Raw genomic sequence first — 25,283 nt, forward strand, 5'->3', positions numbered from 1 at the left:
AGAACAGTGAACACGCCATGATTCGTTCGGGTGTTCACCATTCTGACCCACGCTCGTTCGCACCTAACCTATACAACAGTTACACGAAAAACTTTTTATAGCTAATATTTTTTTATTTCATTAAATCTCCCGGTATCCATTACATGACTAAATATAATGTAAGTGCAGGGACCAATATTTTTAGTGGCAATACTATTCATATCCTTACAGGAGCAAAAAATTGGACGTGACGTTTCGCAACTGTTAAAATTACATTTAGTTCTAAAAAATACTACCGAAGCGCTAAATTTTTTAAGAGATAAATACATGAATTCGGCAGATAATTTGCTTAATTTATGAATGTAGCAACGGGCTTGAACTTTTTATGAATTGAGCAATTTTTTGCATATTTCACCGATTCGGTGTGACACATACATTAAATATTGCTCTCCGAAGTTTCTTCAAGTAATTATCATCTGTGATGGTTATAAATATATAATATATTTTTAAATATGGTGGGAGCAAATTTACAAAAATATTGTTCTCATAAGAAATTATATATATATATATATATATATATAATTTTAGATTAAGAATAAAAGAGCAATTTATTATTCCAGTTCTTGAATCAGCAGTAAGACATTTCGTTTCTGTACTATACGCTAGTTCGTAGCGTCCTCGCATATGGGCTTCATTGTCTGAAATCCGAGTGAAGTGAAGTACTCCTTTTTATTGGATATAATTCAAAGTAAATTTCTGAGATGTCTCTACAAGATAAAGTGCTGCTCGATCTGTATTTGTATCCTAGTACCTTTTTTGTAGGAGCGTTAGAATACAATTCATTATATTCTCGGCGTAACGTCCACTCAATAAAGTCCTTTTTAAACTTGACTTTAGAGATCCTTAGAGAGTCGCGATTGCGTTCCTTTTTCTTACCCGCTTAGACCAGGGTTATTAGATAATGTATTACTAAAAAAAATATGATACAATGTATAATAGTATTTTGCAGCTTATAAAAATATTGTTTGCTATTTTTTTCCGAAAACAACACACAGCACACTATCTACAAAGCAAATATTTATTATTATTGTGATTGAAATCTTAATCCTAATAACGTTTCGCACAGCTGTTTACTTTTTTATTATTTATTTTTTACTATTAAATGATTAAAAAAATACTAGATTAAGTTGATATTGCTAATAAATTTGTTATTTATTTATTATTTATTTTTTACTATTAAATGATTAAAAAAATACTATTGCTAAAAAATTTAATTATTTATTTTTTACTATTAAATGATTAAAAAAATACTAGATTAAGTAGATATTGCTAATAAATTCGTTCATCTTCGTTGAAATGATTATAAAGGTATTCCAGGTAGGAAAAAATGTATACCAAAAAATACCAAAATATTCATATTTATATTGAGTCAATATCTGTACTTAAAATCCTTACTGTTACAGATTTTCTTTATTCCTTAGCTATACGAAACACCATAGATAGGTATTGTGTCAAAAAGGGCAATCAATTTCGTTTCTTCCTGACTGAATGCAATTTTTCTGATATTGTTATCAAATCAAATTTGTGTGTTATATGTGTGTGTATATTTAACGCACACACATACGTGGTTCAAAGGACCAATAAAACGAGCATTCCTTTATTACGTTCTCCTCCTTCTGCAAATGACGGCGGAAAATGTAAAGAAATGCTGACTCTCGGCTTTGCGTTTCTTTTGCTTCGATTTTTCGCGATGCCCCGCGGCGTCTCTTTCCCGAAAGGAAAGAAAAACCATAATTGGCCGGCGTGTAAAAATAAGCAAGTCAGCGGCCGCCAAACTTTTGCGTGCCGGACCCTCGGCGGGCCTCCCACCTGGGGTTCATCGCACCTGTTTGATATTTTTGCGCCACGTCATCGGCAAAAAAGAGGCAGGTTGAAATTCCCTAGCTGAGAACGCTTCCGGCTTTGGTCGGTTACATTTTGAAGTGGTACAATGCCAAAAATGGCGGTTAGGTGGTGTAACTTTTCCTGTAACAGTGCTTTGAGTGCCGAACCTTTCCAGGTATAAATTTAATCTACGCTTTTCCCTATTCGGAAATAGAACATATGTATTCGATGATAGTTTTTTAATACAAAAAAAAAACATATTTTTATTACCGGTAATTTACAATTCACCGATTCCCAGACTGAAATGTCTGATGATTTAATACTTTTATGTATTCACTATATATTATTGATTTACCCTGTTCTAACGCATTGGGCTTACGCCTGTTAGGTAACAACGGAAGATTTTAAAAATAAGAGAAACCACATCATTATGAAAAAATGCCATTTCCTAAGACAGTGCTGCGGAGGTGCCTCTCTGTAATACTACAAATTAAGGGTGGTGTCGACAATCCGTCTATGTTCGGCGATTCTTAGCTGCAGGCTGTAGAATGCCCTAATGAGTCACGAGTGCGTTCCTTATTTTGCCAGACACAATGATATTTTCAGAGATAGTTATGAAGATCTAGAACCATTTATTTAAAATAGAACACCTCTTGTTATGAGTTCGCCACATTCGTTGATGTTTTGTCATTTCAACTTCATGACTAAAAAATACACGTTAAACTGTGTATTTATTTAGCCCTTTCTCTAATCATTAACTAAAATAATCCAAAAATTCGAGTCTATTTTTTATTATTTACATTCCGGTAATATCTGCCGGCCTTGCTACTCTACTTCTATAATTAGTTTTAGAAGTTTCATTAGGTTGGGTTTGGGTTTGAACAGAGTATGGACGTTTCGCAACTGTCAAATAGTTTCATAGATATTTTACAGTAGCATATAATTTCACTAGTGCAAATAAGTTATATTTTCGCTGGTAGAAATATACATCTACTGGTATACATATGTCCCCAATAACACGTTAAATTGGGGACGTGCTATTTGGTGCGTGTAGTTTGGGGTCTAGATCTCCAATTTACCGTGTTATTGGGGGGTCTACTATATTTAAAAAAATATTTTCGAGACAGATTTTTTTAGTAATAACTCGAGAATTTCTAGTTTAAAATCAGGGACGTCAATTAGATAAGATCAGGATTTCATTTTCATTGTTCTTCGTACAAATTTTTTAAGAACATTTTATTGGATAAATAAAAAAAATAAGTATTTACACAGAAAACTTTTTAAAAAAGTGGTTAATATACTTAAAATATAAAAAAAAAAATTTAAATGCTAATTAAAATACTACGTCTAAACTATCAATATGTACTTTATAGTAATATTGTTAAATTATTATCGTATTATTGTATTAAAAAATAGTTGATATTATTTTTTTTAATGTATGAGTTTCACAGTAAACATATTTAAAAAATGCTAGTGTTAAAAGTCGCGTAGTGTGAATTTTTTTTATTATTTGCTTTATTTTTACTTAAATTGTATCAGGAAGTCGCTGTTTTAACACCACACCTGTGTCCTACCATTAAATTTTAGGAATCACTATAACTTTATACAATAAGATAATTATACATGCATTTTATGAACCGAAGGCATTTAATTTTTATTTTATTAAATTACATACGTTAGTAGTAAGATAACGACTTATACACATAATTTTCCGACTCACAGAGCTATTTTTTAAATATTTTATCAACAGTTACCTTAAAAATTCAATTACCATTATATATAATATACATATATTGTTACCAGGTATACTCAATTATTTATTATCATATTATACAATGTATGAATTGAGTTTTTTAAGTATTGTTTTCGCTTAACCACGGGTTATTAGTTTTTAGTACAGAAACAATAAACAGCCATTCATTTATAAGTCTTAGAACACATACTGTTTCGGTAAGACTTACCACCCGTTCAGGACCTCCTTATTTCGGTCATCGGCTCTCCGAATTGGTCACGGCTGATTTAATCGTTTTCACACCTTCGATTTCAGAATTTGCAAATTCTCACGGGCGAAAACAAATAAAAAACAGACATAATATGAAATCAGATGTTATCTGACTTATCTCACGCGTTTGCATATCATCGACTATGTAATGTTTTGTATGATTTCGATAACAAAGCAGACTAAAGTATATCCGTTTATAATATGGTATTGGATTTTGTGTAAAAATTACTTCTATGATACATGTTTATAAAACAAATAAAATCACAACATTAAAATTGATTTTATTTTCGCTTGCCAAAGGTTTTTATGGAAAGATGTAGGAGGAGAAAGAAAAAAAGACCAAGAGCTTACACAACTCGATTGGCAATGAGAAGATAATGTCGGCAAATATTTGCGCAAAGGAGAGTTGAGAAGCGCTGATTCGTGCGTTATTTTTTCCCACACCTAATAATACATTACGTGTATGTATGTGGACTTGAATCAAGCTTTTTAATGTTTACGCATTTTAAAATTTCCTGAAAAAGTATATTACAAAAAAGATTTGTTATGTAAGTTCAATGTTTGTACTTTATTTTTATTCTCTACATACGAGAGGTAAAGATACAAAGTCCAGAAAATATACCCAAAGCTTGTATTATATTATGTTTGCTACCCACGTTTTATTTGGATGTTTTGTTATTTATCAAATTCTGTGTTTAGGTTTATTTATTTGACATATCCATACATTGCTATTTAGAGGGAAGCAGATAGTCACTAATAACCAAAACAATATCAATATGGATGGTTCAAGTCCTGACATTGTTTTAATATCGCTAATAATTTTTCCACTTCTTTCGGTGCCTTATCCGCTATCGGACATTCTGGCTAAATATTAAGGGTACACAAAAGAAAGGACGTTTTTTAAATTTAAACTATTTTTCCAATAACAAATTTATTTTACAAACAGACAGATACAACATTTTTCTATTGATCAGGCAAATTTTTAATCCCACGTTTGTAAAAACTGACTGGATGTGAGTTAAAATATTCAGAAAGGAATGTTTTAACTTCACTAACACTAATATTTTTTACCATCAAAATTATATTGTAGAGACATAAATAAATGTAATCTGATAGTGTTATATCGGGTGAATATAAAGGGGGAGCAACTGTTTTCTATCAACACTGAGGCAGGCGCGTCGCCTTGTTCTCGTCGCTTAGTGCGTGTGATATCCACCCGCATTGTTTCCCCACCTTCCCAATTCTAGACCATGAATATCTCTCTCGATTAGCTCTGTTGATAACGAAGCATATGTGAAATATGCGCATTGGCTTATCCATGTTCATTATCTTTTAACAAAATAAAATATTCGACCTTGCTCGGTATTACTTAATTAACAATGATGATCGATCAGAATTCAAATTATATAATAATCACTAGTTCTGATCTTCCAGACACGACAGAATTAAAAAAAAAACACTAAGGTCCATATGGGATTTTAACCCATGTTTTTCAGGTAATAGTCACCGACTTATACCATTTATTTATCATACTTCTTGTTTACAACTTCTCTCTTTATTTACGGTATCATCAGCATATCGCAGGTTATTGAAAAAATTCCCCTTATTTTTATCAGTGTTTTGTTAAAAAAAAATTTTAAATAAATTTTAAACTTCATAAGGAATAAAATACAAAGTTGTTTCTCTCTCAGTTCCCACTGTTACGAAATGGCATGTCTTCATCCCAATATTATATTATAATGAAACTTTGACGAATCTCAGCAATCGTTTCAGCTTTTTTGAGAAAGGTTTAGAGGATGCTTTACGATATTCTAATTGAACTATCTGCAATTTCAACTTGCAGATATATTGATACTTGTTTGGTACAAGTCGGTTTTATCCCTGCAACATACACTCGCGTGAAAATCGTGTATATGTTGCAGGATAGTCAAAATATTCGATATTTTTTTATTTTTTAATTCCTTTCAATTCAAAAGTTATCATATTTTACGTGGCGAAAAAAGAACCGTCAATCAAGTGCTATCACGATTTTCGCGCGTGCGTATGTGGCAGGGATAAAACCGACTTGTAGCAAAAAATAAGCTGACAGTTTACTTTAAACAGAATGGATATTACGCAACTGTTAAATTTGAGCGTGGCGGGCGTCGTTATAATAAAAAAAAAATACCAAACAAAATCAATGCATTTCATCAAATAATCATTAGAACCAGCATTTTTAAAATTTAATTAAAATTGAATTTTAAAATATTTAGTTTGTTTGTAAATATTTTTTTTAATTAAAAATGAAACAAAACTAGAATAAAATAAAATTTATCATTTTAATTTTGATCTTATGCGTCATATTGATTTAAAACCACTGATAAAATAATTTTAACATAAGTATTTTTTTCAAACATTTGATATTTTTTTATTCATTTTGATTCAAATGTTTTCATGTTTTTTATATTAACAGCTGTTTTTACACACTTGCGCATGCGCCAGTTTTTTCCATTATACGTGTGCAAGCACGGTGGTGGTAGTGATAAAAGTTTTATTAAAAAAATTAGTTTCAGTCAAATGTGAGCTGCTGAAAACACGAATGCACCTACAATACAAGTGGATTGCACATTTCAATGACACTTTGGCGCACTTGGTGAAGATGCGATATCACATTGTCATTGAATAGATTCTCTCAGCCTCTCTCCTCCTCTGTAGCCTCGTGCTGTTGCTCGCGATGCATATCTATTTGATCTTCGGTGGTCAGCTCCTGGCCATGTTCTTCCAACAACTCGTCCTCATTCACCTCCAATCGCATTTTCTTCCCTAAGGACACGATTTCATTTGACGCCTCCTGTATTAAGAGTACTCTTTGTAACCCCACCTCTTGATCTTGGGACAGCTCAAGATGTGGAAATGATAAGCGAGTAAGATTTGTTCCTATAGTCGCTTCGATCATTTCAGCATCGCTGTAATGGTGATTTTGTTTAAAGCTTTTTGAAGTTTTGATCTGTGTGTTAAGGAAATTAATTTTTGTAAACCAACTTACTCGCAATCCGAGGTTCCAGCGCGTGCCTCCCGGTCGATATTATAACTGATTTGGAATGATGCGCACAACTTTATTTGCTTGGGTCTTAACTCATTTGGCATCAAAACGCAATTTACCACTACTCGTTTCTGTATAGCTATTTTATTATTATTAACACTAGTCAAGATCATAATTTTAGTTGGACAAGTTTGGCCTTAGCTAAGGATTTATGACGGGAATTGTGAATCCACAGTATTTTATCGTAGCTGTTAACAGCTATTTTCAAATGTTGCGACCTCTGTTGAGGAGTGTGGAAGAATCACCCTCAAGAACCTCTTGCTCATTTCAATAATTAAAACCGCTATGACGCCGCGGCGAAAGAACGCCATAATTTTTGCGGGGTCACAAATGAAAAATTGACCCATTAACTGCCCATTAATCAACCGCGGCCAGGACGTGCGTGCTCGAAAATTGCGTCGCTATATTCGCGTGGGATCCTACCAAAAATTTCCGGTACTTTTTAGGAAAAGAGACGAGAAAAAATGCGTGCCCCCACCGCCGCGCTCTCATTCAAGTCTGTCCAAACAGACTGGCAAGACAGCTATTCGAAGAATGCCTATTTAGCAAGCACATGCAGATATGTATAAAAAAAACTAGCGCTAAAATTGCGCGTCGTGTTTGAACAAAAACGAATGCATATCCGCCGGCAGCCTTGACCTATCCTAAACGAAATGCACTTATATGTGGCTAGACCGAAATAGCTACAGCTTTTTTGGTAGACCATAAAAAAAACACAACAGCATGTGTCGGTCGCCGTTTCCATGGGAAGATCTTGTGCATAATGCGGCGCTTGTTTATTCGCTAATCGTCGTTTAATAGCCCAAGTTTCTTGTCTCAGACCAGCTAGAATGCCAGACCACCTGCGAACGCTAGTCTAGGTTTATGTGATCATGATCATGAATGAATACATTTGAGTAGCGTCGAACGGCGTTTACTCCCAATTGTACTCTAATGAGTGACTAAGTAATTTAAATGGACTCGCATGGCAGTACACACATGTTTATACTGATTTGAGACGAGAAAAAAGCGTTCCCCTTTCAAGCATTGAAACGTCGATAGCGTTTTTCTAGAGTTCTTTATGTGGGATTAAATTATTTCGCACTGTGAGTCAGCATCGAATAGGGTTGCCATCAAATCCGAAACAGTTTTTTGTATAACTATAAGATATCTAATGTTGATATAAATAATTCTCAACTACTTTCTGATACAGAAGATGTGGGTATACAATCAACGGTCATTTAGAAAGTTCAATCAAACAAAACAACAATGAAATCGGCATTTCGAAACGGCAAAAACTTGCACAATAACCACACATACTTCATCAATTACCTCAACAAAACTATAACCAGTTTTTTTCATATGCTTCGAAAGTCTAGAAAAAACATTGATGTACGAATCATTGAAAGTGTAGCTTTTAACAAATAAGTAGATTGGAGGTGGAGCTAAACAATAATGTGATTGGCTATAAATTAGCCTTCTTTTCAATTTTTCTGAGCTTCATCGAAGGACCAATATAAAATATGTGTCACTTGATCATGAGCGCCAGTCCACCACACGCTGGATGCACGCCATCGATCAGTGTGGGAGAGCAACGGACCCTTCTGGGGCTAAAACCCAAATCCTTGAGGGGAAGTGACCTCTCGGACTGGCCATCTGAGGTAGAGCACGAGGCACTATCTAGGACAAACAAAGCATAGCAGAGAACGCAAGCAGGGCCAAGGGCTCGGTCCCTCCTGGGATCCGAGGGCCAAGGCTGCGACTGAGGCAGCATAAACACCCCCCGTAGACCTCGGGGGTGGTGCTGTTACTAAGATGAAACGCAACGCCGGCCAGCTAGCGAGAGTACGTCTCCTTGAGCGCTCGGGAGAAATACTAATGCTTCTCCCAAAAACATACGGGGGGTGGGGGACCCGCTCACCCAGCTGTTACAAGCTGGGGGCCCACCCATAAAGGTTGGACTCGTAGGGCCTTATTACGAGTTTTAAAATTTGCTAATTCAATTTAGCTGAGCTTTACAAATATCAAATAGTTATTCTGGCGTTTAACCGTTTTCGTGCCAGGATGTACTTTGTACTACACGCCTCCAATGCCAATAATTTTTAGAATTAAAAAAATCTATGTTAAGTGTTAAAGACTAGTCAAAGACTCTTATAACATATGAAATATCGGATTCTGTAAATGCTCCGTATGCTGCTCTTGTCATTACGGACACGTAGCGTTTCTTAAATTAATATTAATCAAATTTAATTCAATTATAAAATTAAATTTTAGTAAAAAAAAAATAATAATGAAAAAATATAATTTAAAAAAATATTTTTTATTTTTTAGATTATTATAATATAATACTAATTATATTATAAATATATAATTTAACTTCTAAAGTTAATACAATAAATTATATTATGCCAAAATATAATTTATTTATTATAATATAAAAATATATAATATAGAAGAATTTTTTTTTTAATATATTTAATGACAAAATGACTTGTACTTGGAGCAAAATTTATTAAAAAAAGCAATGGACTACAAAGGGTTAAAGTGAGTTAATTGCATTATTTGGCAACCCAAGAAAACCAGAGAAGCATGGTGCGCGTATCGCAAGATAACATCTTTGAAATAGGACACCCAAATCTGTTACCACTTCTGTGCGATGAAGCACATTGTAATCCATTTTATAATTAAATTTAAATGGTGTTTTTACTCTAGAGTACGCCACTGATCTTACCTTCCCTTTACAAATTTCATTGGGGGCTTCTTTTAGAGCACCCAATTTACCCATTGACCGACATTTTATAGGAAACTTTTACTTTTTTCTAAATCGTCTGGCAACCCTAGTTGAAACCCTGCAAACCAAAAGCTGTTTTTACGAGTTTAGCATTGTTTTTCACAGTACCCGAGTCGCAGTATCTCTTCGCGAGAGTGTGTGTGCCTTTATCAGATTCGTCTGCGGTGAAACGGGAGTATGTGCATAATTTGAGAGACGCATCTAGATTTGGAGTGGACCTCTTGGAATCGGCGAGGTCGCGCTGAGTTCAAGGTGAAGTTCGTTCAGTCCGACGCGCGTGCGAATCGATCCGCCGTCCTCGGCTTACGTAATGAACGAGAAGAAGAACAAGAGCAGCGGCAACGTAAACAAACCATTCTGTTTTCGGCGTATGCTATAAGCTTGACCGTTCGAGGGGCCCCCGGCCGCGGGCCGCCCGCTTGGCTTCCGCGTTCGGGGGCCACCGTGAGGGTTGACGCTGCGTTCTTTCCAACTTCTTCCAGGGCAAGATTAAAGCATCTAAGCCTTACGTATGTTAAAGTTTACTTCCAAACTGTCATTGACATACTTCTAGCCGAAGTGGATCAGTGGCATAAAGTGTTTTATCTGAACATCCAATAAGTATATCTTAGAAGCACTTGGATGTGTAAGAAATATATATGTAATCAAACATTCGCTTCAGGTTTTATCGACCACGGTTGTAACTAACGACAGCCCAGGTAGGAAGTCGAGCGGAGAAACTAGGCCAGATACATATGAAACTTTTGCAACTATGAATGGAGCGTGGTTTACTCCATGACAAAGCTCCTTTCCTTGAGATTAATTTACGATCATTGCGAAAGTCGAAAATTTTAATATTTTAAAGTTAAAAGGCACGTCGGGGGTATGCGGAATATGTCAGAATGCAAGAAATGAAATCATCTTTGCATTTCGAACAGTAGCTAAAATTGCTGTCCTAATAATTATTTTTGTTAGCAATCTTTTGGCACTGTTGTCTACTTTAATCAAAGTTAAAAAGTAGTTCTAAAAGAATATTAATATCAAAATAGTACGATCATTAACAAAGTTTAAAAACTATGTATCATCATTGTATACCAATAGATATGTTGTGGGTTCAAGTCTTAAATGAAGTAATTGAGTGTGATTTATCAGGAAATAATTTGTTCCATAAAACGAATCTTTTGTGCATTTATATTTATTAATATTCGGATTTTTTCTTCGAAAATGGATTCGTTACAGAGATTTATTCATGAGGTATTGAGTGAGATATATTCTCTTTCGCTGCTCGCGTGCTACGTGACGAGAGTGAGTGAGAAGAAGTGGTCGTGCGGAACGCATGTAACGCACGCCCTTTTACCTCACTCACTCTCGTCAGTTAACACGCGAGCGAGCGAAAGGGAATGTATCTCACCGTACGCGCCTGGTATTCACTGTTATTATTATTAACAATTATTTTATATATTGCTCATTTAAATTCATAATTATGTATCCTAGTTCAAAAATTATACTCTCACATGTCATATCAATATTAAAATCCATTTATTATTTGATTAAATATAAACTGTGTTGTTATTTGCAATTCAATTATTTCATAATAGTTATTTCCTGGGCTATATATAAAATTTCAGTTCTTATTTTGTAATCCCTTTCTGTAGAATATAAATTGTATAAATAAAAATATAGTTGAGGGTTACCACTCTATGGCTATTTTCGATCATATTAATTATTTATTCGCTTTGCATAAGCTCACAAACAATAAAGCGCACGATATCCAGTTTCATAATAATACGGCTTGTTCTTGATAAATTTTATTTTCAACTTAATTAATTATTTAACAAATGTTTACGCGTGTTTTATAACATAGAGCACATTTTGAGCTTTAATAAAACACGATTATATGAACTGAGAGAAGCGTAACATCACAAGCCGTGTTTACAGCGAACTCACAAACAAACACGTGTTTGGCATTTTTTTTCTGCTTCCTAATAATAATTTAATAAATAAATTTGGTATTGGAAATAAAAAGAGAGTCGAATAATATTTTATATTTATTATTTCTAGATGTTTTGCTTAGTAAAACATTTACTTTTATGAATCAAGGGATATATCATCTACTACTATAAAATTGTCTACTTTTCTCATAAAAATATTGTGAAGAATTGAATTGATCTTTCGAGCGCTTCCGAACATTGTCGGCAAACGGACCGAAGTCAAAGAAAACGAAGTCGGAGCTGCTCTTTCGGGCGCGAGCGGTGAGATACTTCCCCTTTCGCTCTCTCGCGTGATAAGTGATGAGAATGAGAGAGATAATGATATGGTTTTTCGCAAACTGAGATAGAACGAGTAGCTCGGTTCAATTTCAGTATGCGCGTAGGCGTCCTATGGTTAACACGCACGCCGAGCGTTGCATCGTGGTCAAGTTATAATACCACATGCTTATTGGGGACTTCAACAGACTTTTACTGACATCTTTGAATATTTTAGGGCACCAAAAGGGATTAATTATATTTTTGATAGTATATTCTTCTAACAGATATCGTAATTATATTTTTTTCATATAAAATAAATAATTAGTGGTAGTTGATTTTGTTAAAAAAAATCGTTTCGAATATTATGTATTTTCCTAGATCAGTTTATATAAATGTCACACCATAACGAATTCTTATTTAGAATCGATGGCGACAAATTCTAGGATAGTCACAGATGTGGTGTTCGTATTCAGAAGTATCATTTTTATGCCTTATATCATTTTGCAAAAGCCGACAAAGATTTTGCGTAAATTGTATATTTACGACCAAAAAGTTTTCACTGATATTGTATTGGTGAGTGCCCACACAAACTTTTCTAATTATCTGTAGCGTAATTTTAATAATATGACAATTTAAAAATTGCGATTATTTGGCACATTTTTCGATCGCGCGCAAATATGCCAGCTGTACATGACAGCAGCCGCCGTGCGGACGTCGTTAATAGCCGCCGTCCGGACGGCATATGAAATTTGTGGCAATGTGTCCGCTACTAGGAAGTCGGCGACCATGGCCGACTTCAGTTGAACTTCGGTTCGGACAACTTTCAGAGAGTGTAGTTCAAACATTACAATATTTTATATATCATATATGCATCATTGCGATAATCATCCGTGAGATTAGGAAAATATTAAAAATATATATAATCTGTTTATTAATCAATTATATAATGCTTTTAACAAGGTGGGATTTAAATACATGTCTTTCAGATGTTACCGGTTGCTGTTTTTTTTTTTTAATATCTAGTATATTTTAAAAAACTAACGTGGTTTTCAGATAGTTTGCCTTAATTTCTTCAAATAGCTCAACATTACAGTATTTAGATAATGTCATCCGGTTCCCGATATGAACACATACAACATTTTTAAAAATCCTCATCTTTATTGCCAAATCTATTAACTGAAGTCGAAATTTTAAATGTAATTAGCATCCTTGGGATAGTTTTTTTTTCTAGATTTTCTTTTAGGAATAAAAGCACATGAAACTAAATGTATTATTTATTTATTTTGCTGCATTAAATCTAGTCAAATTATCGACAATACAATCTATAAAAACATTAAATTTATATAATTCAACTGGTGCTGTTGTTGATTTTTCGTTATTTCTTTGCTTCTTACTTATGTATTCGATCTGAATTTTCAGATCGAATATTTAAATTTACTGCTACTAATTTACATTCGTTGAATATTTTCTTTCATGTCTAATATTTTTTAAACGTTCAAAAAGAAATTAAGTCAACAATATTTTGCGAACAGATTTTAACACCAACAGAGCCGCGTCCAAAAACTATCATCTGTCACGTTTATTGTGAAAGTACTATCTACAATAGAAAGTGTGTGCTTTTGAAGGCAATGTTCCGCTTCTTTTATTTATTGTATAATATGTATAAAAAATGGCTAAAGGAACTTATACCTGAAATACATCAATATATAGTTCAGACTCATTATTTGAGGTCGGTTCTTACTTTTTTTGTAAATATATTCTTGCTATGAATTTGTCCCCTCTCGGCAGGCCTAATATTAAAATATTATATTTAAAATATCGTAATAGCAAATTATTCGCTAAAAAATAATGCATTTAAATCTAATGTGTAGCTACGTATTATATTTCGTGGCAAATCCAACAATTGAAGTTGAAATTGCATATGTATTTAGCATCTTCCGTTCAAGATATATTATATAAAGGTATTATTGCGAAAAAATGTAAAATATATAACTATACAATTTTCTCGAAATAAAAATAATGCATGTAGATTAAATTATAAAAAAATACTGACGTTCAAATCTTTACAGTTTTTGAGCAAAATTTTTTCGATAAAAACGCAAATATATGATTCTCATTTCTCGAGAAATTTGAAGGTTTCGCAAGAATTTTTGAAGAAGGTTTTTATGTTTAAAATTTAATTTATACAAATGTTTTTTTAAATTAAAAACAAGTAGTATTTTAAATTCGCTAAATTCACAGCTGCATTCAGAGCAGGTAGTGAGAAAAGGGACAGGAATATTTTTTCAAAAACACCGTTTGGAAATACAAGTTTTATGACCGACTTGATTAAACGTTTTATGAAATAGTTTGTTTTGTCTTCCTCTTATTATTTTTCGATCAACGACTTGTTTAAGTCTTTGGTAAGAACTATTAATCAGCAAAACGAAACAAGAATCAATGTTTTAATGTAAATGCTATAAACTATACATATTGCAAAATACGAATGAAATTATCATGTGACGGAAAAATACCGTTAATTAAATATGAGATAAATTAATAATGTAATAATTATGTACTCGTGTGTTTAAATGTTTTTACTATTATTCGCGTTCATTTATATTTTAATTAGTAATTGTAATATCTAAATCCATAAATAGACTTTTAATTTATACTGTAATATAAATACTTTTTAATACATTTATTTTTAAATGTGTCCAAATTAATTAAGAAATGAAAAACACTACTTATATAATGACACGACTATGATTTTCCTTTACTTTATGAAGACAACATACAACGCAATTTTACAAAGCCTTTTCTTTATTGGCAAATCCAATATTTGATGTCGAAAGTGTGAATCCTCTGTTCTTGAAATATATAAAAACATTACAGCTACGAATAAATGTCGTAAATTGCACAATATTCCTGAATATAAAAATATTGGTATTGAAAGCTTCAAATACTAATAGTTACTGGTCATAAGTAGCTATAAAAAAACTAATTACAACAATAGTAAAATTGTAATTAAAAATTATTTTCTTATATATTATGAAAGCAAAAGTCTAACAATTATTATGTTATTGCTTTCTAGATGGTAGGTAACTGATATCACTGTGACTGATCCATTATTAAAAATAATTGTTTGATGTCTCCTGTAAGATGACACGAAATGGCTAAAGAATGTGTCATCGCGAAACTAGTCGAACTGCCTTGTATCGCTCTATATATATTGTATATATATATACACACACAAGTATGTTTGTATATAGTATATACAGCCCTAAAATACTTTACTGCGCATATAAATTTGGCCGCCCCCTTCTCTCGCGTATTGCGCAGTTCCGAGCCCTACGATTTTGCGTAGGCCCAGAGCCTACGCCCCCTCGATTTCGCCCGCTACCTCCCACACTCACCCCTCCTACTCTATAGGGTAGTTTTTCCCGTCGGAATTAACGTCGCCAATTAGGTGGACGCGTGTAAATCAATTTCCAGCCCTGGGCTTGCCGTTTGGGCAGAAAGAACTCCCCCCCCACATCGAAAGCGCTGGGTCCCTCTCAACGGCCGAGCCCTTGGCGTAGGGCGCGGACGTCTGGGACTTCTCTTTTTGTGGACTTTCAATGGCGGGCCTCGTCTTTTTTCGCCGGTCCCCTCTTTTCTTTTTACCGCCGGCGTCTCGAGAGAACCCAGTGGGGCCTCCCTGCGGCCGCCAGATGAACGTTTTGGTTAGAGAATCTGCGTTATCTTGATTAATCTGGTTTATAAATATAATACGACGCGCGTACGTCCGCGGCGATCGGTTTTGGGAGAGATTTCGGACGCCCCTCGGTTACGGGCGCCTAGGGTCGTTGCATCACTGGTGCGAAATCGCTATGGCGTGAAAGGTTTTATCTGTTCTTCCTAAGCTTGTGTTTTTCAAAGTGAAGTAGTAGAAAGTATAACTTTTTCGCTACGTGGCTTGTGACCAATTCAATTTTGATAATTTCAATACAAAATACGCACAAAACCGATTTTTTTAATTAACGCCTGAAAAGTCTATGCTTAACTCAGTAACTGTATTTTATTTTAGAGCAATAGAGATTATAGGTTATATAAACATATGACATAATATGAAACTTTGTCTTAAAAGAAGATTTTTACTGAAAAGTCCGCACAAATAATGCTGCGAATATAGATAATGTTTCACGCTTTGCTAATTTCACTGCTATGGATTGTGTGTAGGGATTGCAATACCTCGGTTACATAACATAATTTAATAAGGTAATAAGGATGTTTTGTATGATAGGGATGGCTGGCGAAGTGAAAACAAAACGGATATTTTTATCTCCGTTCAGACATATTTTTACCCAAATATTCCAAAATAGTCCAAATAGTCAAAATAAAATAATATAAATAAATTACATCTCAATCACAAAAATCATATAAATGTTTTTTTTTAATATGTCGCATTTTGAACAAACATATTTATAATTTTCTACACACTCCTTTCTCATAAGGGTCTTTCGGATAATTGTAACTGTCAAAAAATATTGGAATAAATTGGTGCTTTGGTACCTGATCTAAAAATTTAGGAGGCATCCAGAAGCGGTCGATCAAAGACGATACTGTTCCAAAAAAAGAAAGATTTGGCGCCCAAATTTTCGAAAACATTTTTTTTTATAATTAATGAGAGTGTTTTAGTAAAAATATGTTTCCGCCATGTAAGTCTTCTGTCCAAATATATCCACCTTGTATTGTAACATTTGGCCATTGACGACATTTTATTCAATGTGAACGTTACATATGTTGATTTCGTCTTATTTGCTTCCATTCTCCAATTTTTCATCCATCGTTCAATTACGTTAAGGTTTCTCTAAAGTTTTTCTGAAGCATTCAATGGCTCCTGTTGAGAAGCCATCACACGCTGTATTGACCGCAAATGTCGCTATTGTTACTAAACCTATCTTTGGGAGATCATTAGAGTATGTACCAGACCCAATACACTTCCCTGTGGAACTCCGAAGTTGATCTCTTTCAGCACTGCGCTCTCCGCGTTGACTCTCACGCGAAAGTATCTACCTCTTATGTAATATTCTAATATTTAATATACTTAATTCGGAAGCTTTATTTTTATCTTATAGAGCAGCCCATCGTGGCATACTTTGTTAAAAACCTGATCTATGAACGCAACGGTGCATTACATTCTGCCCTTAAAATAATTGCTGCTGATTTTGGCGATTTCTGAATCCAAATTGGTGATCTGGAGTAACCCTTCGGGTTTATATGAGTATATTATGTGTTACCATCAGCGATCATAACAGATAGAAATTACTTGATCCGTCGGTTAAATTAATAATAAAAACACTTATTCGTTCATGAAGTTGCACTCCAAATTTGTGTCGATGTGCTTTATAATCGTTAGAAAAAAATCAGGATGATTTTTTAATCCGTTACTTTCACTCTTCCGTCGACGAAGTGAATACCTTCCATTCCGAAAAATAAGAAGCACCCCCATATCATTGCCTTCTTAACGACGAATGTATAAAACTTATTTGACCCGTATAATTTCTTTCATTCATTAAAAAGCGTCACTCTTCTTAAATAAAAAACAGTGCTTTTGTGTCGATTGACCCCATATACGTGTTAGATGTATTTATTCGGTCAATAACGATTTTTTTGGCAAGTATACCCCTTATCCAAGAGTTGTCCACATTTATATCTTTATTAAATGTTGCCCAAATTTCACTAATAAAATCCACGGCATTTTGTAGTATCATTTGATATCTTCCAATGGTAGTGATTTTTATACTTTACTCGATTCATTGCACTTTGATGTCCATTTACATGGCGCGTCCGCGTAGTACGGAAGTCAGTAGTATAAGAAGGACCGGGTGGGATTTTCCCTTCTTTCATCATGGCTATAACGAGCATGACCCAAATAAATCAGAACACTGCTCTTATTGGTAGGATTGTGTCTCAGTCGAAGCTTTTTAATGTGAAGTATAAATTAATAATAAAAAAAACACAATCTGCTCTTTTCAATGCAGTCCATAATAAAAAATGTTAAATTATTCACTATAGTTTTTTTCGTATATTTTTTTAACCAATTTTGAGCTATTTAGTGTTATATAATAGTACACTATATGTATTATGTATAAATATATTATAAAATTTCGAATTCATGTACGAAAGATCTATCTAAGCATATATTTAATGGTATTGCTAATGGCTAATTTAAGATCGTGTTTCATCGTACTCACCACAACAAACTAATACTAAGTATGTATAAGAGATTATGATAAAACATTAAACTATAACATAAACAAGATGCCAAAACACATATTTATCTTATAAATTATTCGCCATAGTTTAAAAGTTATTATTATTGTATCTATTATCGTTCTTAGTTTTAAGTTAACAGACTAAATAGTGGTTTTATGTATATTATATGACGATTTTGTATGTTATACATTGGTTATAAAACTACTTTTATACTATAAATTTTAATGTCAATGTAATGCGTACGAGATCGCAATCAACGCAAGAGCGTGTTCTAAGAAAAAAATCTGTTAGACATAAAAAAACTCGCTTCCCGGAAGTCCCGGATTTATATCAAAAGCAATATAATATATATTTTAATAGGGATTATTTCGATAGAAACGTAATTAAACGGCTCTTGAAACATAAAAGCTTGTGATAATTGGCACCTCCTTCCGCTCAATGAGCATCGCCTGCAATTATTTCACTATTCCGAATGTATGCATACATTAACCTTTTCCTCATCCGTATCGAAAATAATCGCTCTTCGCTTCTTCCTCCTCTTCTTCCATCTCTCTCTTTTCCCCACTGTTTTTGTTTGGTTTTTTCTCGGCTACGTGCGTACGGTTTCCATTTAACCATTTTTTTCGCACACATTCTTACTTACTATTATTTTCGACCTTCACAAATTATTCGCTTCATGCTAATTCATTTCTATGTTTTAGCATCGTCAGAAAGTCGTTATTTGTAGCGAGCTCATTGAACGCCTAGTTTATTATTTGTATGTAAGTCGTCATAAATGTGCCGATGAGTTCGATAGCGTTGTGACCGATTTTATGTAACGTGTTTTTGGCGCGCTTTATTGCGTGTTTTTTTGGCTTGAACAAAACCTCAAGCGCCAGACTTGCCGGAGTCGTTTACTGTGGTTCTAAAAAAATATACGTATTTGCCCCTTATCTCAATTCGAGAAGAATTAAATTTATTGTTATGTATCATAATATAATATAAACGTATGTAGAGGTCACACGCGCTGTTTGCAGATGTACCTAGCGCTGTTATAATGCCATCATAAAGTTAACTTTAAATCCGAAATGACAATGAGACTAATATTTTAATAGAATAGTACAATAATACAAATAGTGATTATACACAAGCTTCTATACTAAAATATTACGGTTAACCTTTACCGGACAAAAACTTTTTCTTATTAGCTGGCCATACACGCGCGGGCACGTCCGACGGATCGGTGCCTGACGGACAAATCCGATCGTGTGTGGTGAGAAAATACACAAATTTGTCTGTCCGCTGTCGGGCACGGACAGGCAGATCCGAGCACCCGCATCCGATGGTTAACAGTATTTTTTGTTAACATTTGTCCCTTAAGTGATTTTATGACCCGGCCCATTTCCGCTCGCCTTTATTAATCTGCGCCAAAGATGCCTCTCTCAGTCTAAAATAAGATTTTAGTGATAAGGTTTTATTACTTTATGACAGATTTTTGCTTTTTTAAAAGAGACATCCGACAACCGTTTTAAATGATACTTGTTTTTGCGCCCTCCTATTGACCAAAATTCAGTTTAAATACACTTGAACCAATACTCTCATATCATAAAACCGTAGTAATATCGGTAAGGATCCATAAATCCAAGTGCCATTAAAAAATATATTCAAGATAGTTTCGAGACTGTTTTTTTTTAGATTTCCTTTAAGGGATAACCCCAGAATTTCTGGTTTTAAATCAGGGAAGTCATTTTACCTTTTAAGTATTTCATTAAATGACATGCATTTTTCTGGCCAAATTCAGGCGGAGGGGGAGGGGGGTGGAAACTGTCCACCAAAATAATACAATTTAACGCCATTTGAGCACCTAAAAACTAACATCCAACAAGTTATGGTCGAAATACCGGTGCTGCAAAAAGTCCAAAGGTGGCCATTTAATTGATATTATTTTTCATAATTAATGAAATAATATTTTAACCATTGATTTATTTAAAAGCTTGTCGATAATTAAATTAAATAATTAAACTTTGATATTTGAGACACTTACGCCATACACCTATCGTATTTCCTAGGATTATGTAGTGTGAGGGGCGATACTGATTAATCAGATACCTAGAAAGTTATAATTAAATTGTAAAGCTAAAAAACACTATTGTATACTATTTTTACTTCTTTCTCTCGGTTCATTTATAAAAGTCAAATAGTTCGATAGGGGGCGAGAGGGAGAAACTAAACGCACAAATTTTTAATAGCCTCCCCTCGTGTCTGAGTTTCCTAACCATTGATGCCACATGGGCGTAGAAGGTTAATGCGTGATTATAATTAGCGATACATTTCAATGAAACATTCTCAAAAGTTTCTTAAAGCCAATAATTAATGCACACATGTCAAGAACTTTATAAACCACGGGTTTAATGGATTTCGGGGGTCCTTTATCCAATGGAAGACAAAGTTGGATTTCCCTTTTTCTTTTGTGGATAATGAACTAATTTATGTTTTGTGTAAGCAAATATTACAGCGGATAAAGTAAACCACGGATCGTTTGTCACAAAGTTTGTATTCCATTACCCGTTTGAATCCAACTTTAAATATCTTTTTACCACATGAGATTATAAATCGAATCATTTCGTTCCATTGTTGTTATGTACGAATATTGTATAAAAAAGTTCTTAAGAAACATATTAAAAAAAAATACTCGAGAGTTACGATCGCACCCTCTTTTGATGACCGTTTGGGCCAATACGTCCATACTAGCCGAATCGCCTATGGCTTTCGTCCTCCATCTCATTAATACGCTAGCATTGCACATTTATCTATTTGTCGGCTACATGCTTTTTTATAATCATAAACTATTCAATATTGAATATATTCTTAATTTTTTTCTCTGTTTTTACCGATATTAATTTATTTAACAAATTAGTGCAAAAAATAAATGAATTGCATGTAAAATATTATTTAATTAAAAAAAATATTGTGTAATAATAATTATTGAAATTAATGAATAATTACTTATATAAACTTTTTTAATTTATAAAATATGCACAACATGATGCTGTTCGAATCACTTATCAGTGAAGGCGTCAAAAGCTTAATTTATTTTTGATCTGGTACTTCATTTCAGCTTTATCAAATCGCCAGAATTAAGCTCAGCTGCAATTGAATTAATTCAGCAAAATTGATTAAATATTTGTAAACGTAACACGAATATCAATCAAACAATTATGTATTCCGCGTTAGCTACGAGGAGCTGGAGCTATTTTAATATAAGATTTCGCGCTTACATATATATGTATATCAAGCGCGGGTGGTGAGATACTTTCCCTCTCGATCGCTCGCGTGCTAAGTGACGAGAGTGAGTGAGAGATAAGAGCATACGGACCGCCCGCGCCTGATGTGTATGTATGTATGTATATATGTATTATACATCTTTTTTAATTACTGAGCTATTGTATGACATTGCTTATGTTTCTGGCGGAATTTAACACGTTTTCGGTAGATAGAAGGGCTTGTGTATAGCGCGTTTTATTTCTCTCTCACTAAATTACTCTACATATATATATATACACATAACGTTTCGTTTTATTAAAAAAACTAATAACATATTTTAAATCAGCACATCCTCCCAAATAAAATATTTACATTTTTTATTTGCCGTTTCTTGTATAATATGTAGATGTAATGCACTGCTCTTAAAATCACAATATTTTATAAAATCAAACTTATATTTTTACTCTTATTTTACGATATCATAAATATGGTATTTAATAGTTCATCAGTGATTGTTAGTTCTTAAAACAAGTACCTCTGTGGAGAGGGACGACATAGGACGCACAGATGAATCGCGTTTTTTATGTGCAGGCTAAAAATATGTTTGTAGTATATGTGTTCTTTAGCAGATGTAACTAACAATATTGTATTTTTTTCTCACGGAATATTTTGGATCCTAAACATGTATCATAAAAATGTAATTAACTTTTTTTTAATAACATTTTTACAAACATGTACAGTGTAACCTCCCAAGTACATAAGTGTCTTCAAAGTCCAAAATACTTGCACGCCTGATTTATGTAGATAATTTGCATAGATCTCACTATTTTTTGTGGGTCACTATATTTACAGCTTAGCTGTACGGTGGCGGTACGCAGTGTGTGTAGTTTACTAATTTTAAATTCAAATACCCACATCGACGATTATGTAACTGAGGCGTCTTTTTTCACCGCGCACTTTAAATCTCAAAAGTGAAGATGGTCTAATGAACTAGGCCGGCGATTCTCAAACTTTTTTCTTTAATTTACATATTTTGAACTATCGGTAGGTGTTTGTTTGGATCGGCAAGGTCTTAGTTGTGTCTAGGACTTGCCGCAACTGCCCTATGCACATGGGTCTGAATAGTAAGACGCTAATCGCTATCACCTCGGGCAGGTGTTTCGATCCGAGGGGTCACTCGGTTCGGTTGAGAGTTCGGCGAACTCCCGCGGTTTAAGGAGCTGTGCGTTGTCCATCGGCTTCGGGTTCGGGTCGACCGCTCCTCGCAGAGCCCCTGGCTACTCGCACCGTGCGTGAAGGTCTCTTTTTTTGCCAATAACGTTGCGCAAATGAGTGACACGACGGCAGCACCGGGGAAGGTCAGAGCTTCGAGCTTCCGTCTGCTTTCAGCAAGTGCTTTACTTGTTCGTCACACTGAGGAGGTAGCTGTTGTATCCATTGTATACATGGGAACAGTCCTGCAGAAGAAGAAAGAACCTTCTTAACCCATCCTCTTCTTTCATTTAGAAAGGCCTGTTTAAATTTAGACATTTGAGATCACGAAAACATGGATTCGCTTGAGAATTTCTACAATCCTTGAGAGTAATACAAAGAGAGGAAGTCCGAAGTCTTCGATAAAAAAATTAGGCGACTCTTCTCAGCTTCCAGGTTCAACTTGTACTGGAAGCCTTCCGTTGGAAGGTTTTGAGTGTTCAGGATCGGGAGGAGGAATTGATTGACGAAAGACTAAGTGTCTGTGACTCTTTATTTCTTTCCTTTATATATGTTATTATATATTGTGACGATTTTTAATGGAGTACATGAGTCAACAGTACTTCTATTGTTTTTATATCGAATGTCAACATTTCATAATCGGCTTATCGGCACGTTCAATTCCTGCGATTAACAAATTACGTCGCAGCAAAATGATTGCATCTTAATCATAATAAATTATATAATATTAACAATACATATGCATATTATAAATCAGAATATATAGCACGAGGACTAACTACTTTCTAATAATGCTCATGAAGAAAAGGAGACTCCTATATGCAAATTTGTCTTCCCTGTTCTTTTGATGTTATTATTCCAACACTATACATAAGTCTTCCTTTGAGGAGGTTTGTCCAGACGTCCTTTAACGGGGATTGTCTTCCTCAAAATTTTTGTCGTCCTTTTGTTCTTCTTTGTCCTCCTTGAACAAAAAAATCCAAAGTCTTTGAATTCCCGTGACAATTTCCCCTCAAATAATTTTCAGAGATGACCTATGAACAAAATTTTCGTAATGTCTTAAGCTCCCACGAGAAAATTTGTCCTTCTAATAGTTTTTGAACAAAAATTTTCAAAAAAAAGTAGAACACAAAAATTTATTAAAAAGAAAGGTGAAATTACGTCAAATTTTTTTTTAAGATATTATAATAGTGTTTTATTTACAGGCTTCTAATTTTTAGACGTCCTCGATATTGCTTTCTATGAATAGAACAAAAAAAAAGGTCGCACGCATGTGTTGAGTGTGAGGCTCGCCATTATACACTTGCTGGGGTGACGAAAAAAATACATTTTTCCCAGAAATGATGTAATATACATTCCTAATTTTACAATAAACGTATTTTTTAACAGTATTAACGGAAAACAAAAGTTAACAATTATAATTATCTATTATAAATTCTAGAACGTATGAAAAATGCATCAAAGTTGATAAACTAATCAAAATACGTATAAGAACCGCCATGTCAACTTTAAATTGGCCACAGCTATAATTGCATCGGGGGATCATTTTAGAGCCCTTCATTGGGTGTATTTAAATTTTTGTGCTAAGAATATCTGATTTTGTAAATGACATACATACATATATAACGCCAAACTTCTAGATTGTAAAATTAAACTTATGGACAAATGTTTGTGAATAATGCTGTATTTCTTTAGTGCAGGCCCTTTGGGGGCTCCGTTGTGAAGTTTTACCCTCTGCGGGTACTCTGGAAGTAGCAGAGGCGCAGGACCTCTATGAGGCAAGCTCTTCAAAATGGAACCCCGGTAGTGGATACTACTTCTATGTAGATTTTGAGAAATATGATTCAGCTGTATGGATTACTATTGATGAGTTACCCCTTATCTTGTCCCCGGGACCGTTATAATTCCTTTATTTTCGACACATTCAGACCGCCACACTATATTGTCAAAATTGGTAATAAATACAGCTCTACTATTATAGAAGCGTTGATCTTCTTTTCTCTTATTTGCTATCATACAACTAAAATAAATCAAATATGTTACTGACGCATCATACAACCAAAGTTTACGTATATCTCACGCGTATGTGCTTATTCATATAAATGGATGTGTGTTAGGTGGAGTAATTTCCTTAGAGAGAAAAAAGTTTTCTTGCGGTTCCTCCGCCCGATAAATCTCTCATGGCAAAACGTTAAATAAATTTACGCAGCTATTATCTTTCGGATCGTGCGTAAATCTTACCGCGGCTTAAGGCGTCTCCCGGATTAGGGATTGTGCGAAGAGATCTGAATTAGCGAAGATATTCCGCATGAGGAATACCTATTATACGATGCCTCTGGAAAACTTCTATCTAAATAAAATAATTAAAATAATACTTCACCTTTATTAGATTTTTCGAAATCATCCGAGCTATACTAAAATAAGTCGGATCAGTAAATTTCCAAAATCTGGACATACTTGTCCGAACTAACGCACGTGATTCTTACATATCAAAAACACACACATATATATGTTTAAAAGTATTAAAAACATATTTGATATCGGAAATACAAATCCTCTGAAACGTTAAAATTAAAAAAAACACATTTACGTTATTTAAGAACATTTAACTAATGGACTGTTTTTAATTATCTAATAATAATA

General features: G+C 34.0%; 1 protein-coding gene and 1 long non-coding RNA gene across 4 annotated transcripts in view; one reads left to right on the plus strand and one right to left on the minus strand.

Annotated features, from left to right (window-relative positions):
- Positions 1-25,283, plus strand: part of LOC148234747 (protogenin B-like) — a 119,345-nt gene that overhangs the window by 76,627 nt on the left and 17,435 nt on the right. The gene's annotated exons all lie outside the window — the stretch shown is intronic.
- LOC148234749 (uncharacterized) lies at positions 18,741-20,853 on the minus strand. Its single transcript, XR_015809553.1, has 2 exons — positions 20,041-20,853; positions 18,741-19,845 (listed from the first exon to the last, which is right to left on the minus strand). It is a non-coding gene; the product is annotated as an uncharacterized LOC148234749 (long non-coding RNA).

This window comes from Plectrocnemia conspersa, unplaced genomic scaffold (genome assembly GCF_051122295.1).
Source record: "Plectrocnemia conspersa isolate PC_06_02 unplaced genomic scaffold, ASM5112229v1 ptg000005l, whole genome shotgun sequence".
In the NCBI taxonomy this organism is placed as follows: Eukaryota; Metazoa; Arthropoda; class Insecta; order Trichoptera; family Polycentropodidae; genus Plectrocnemia; species Plectrocnemia conspersa.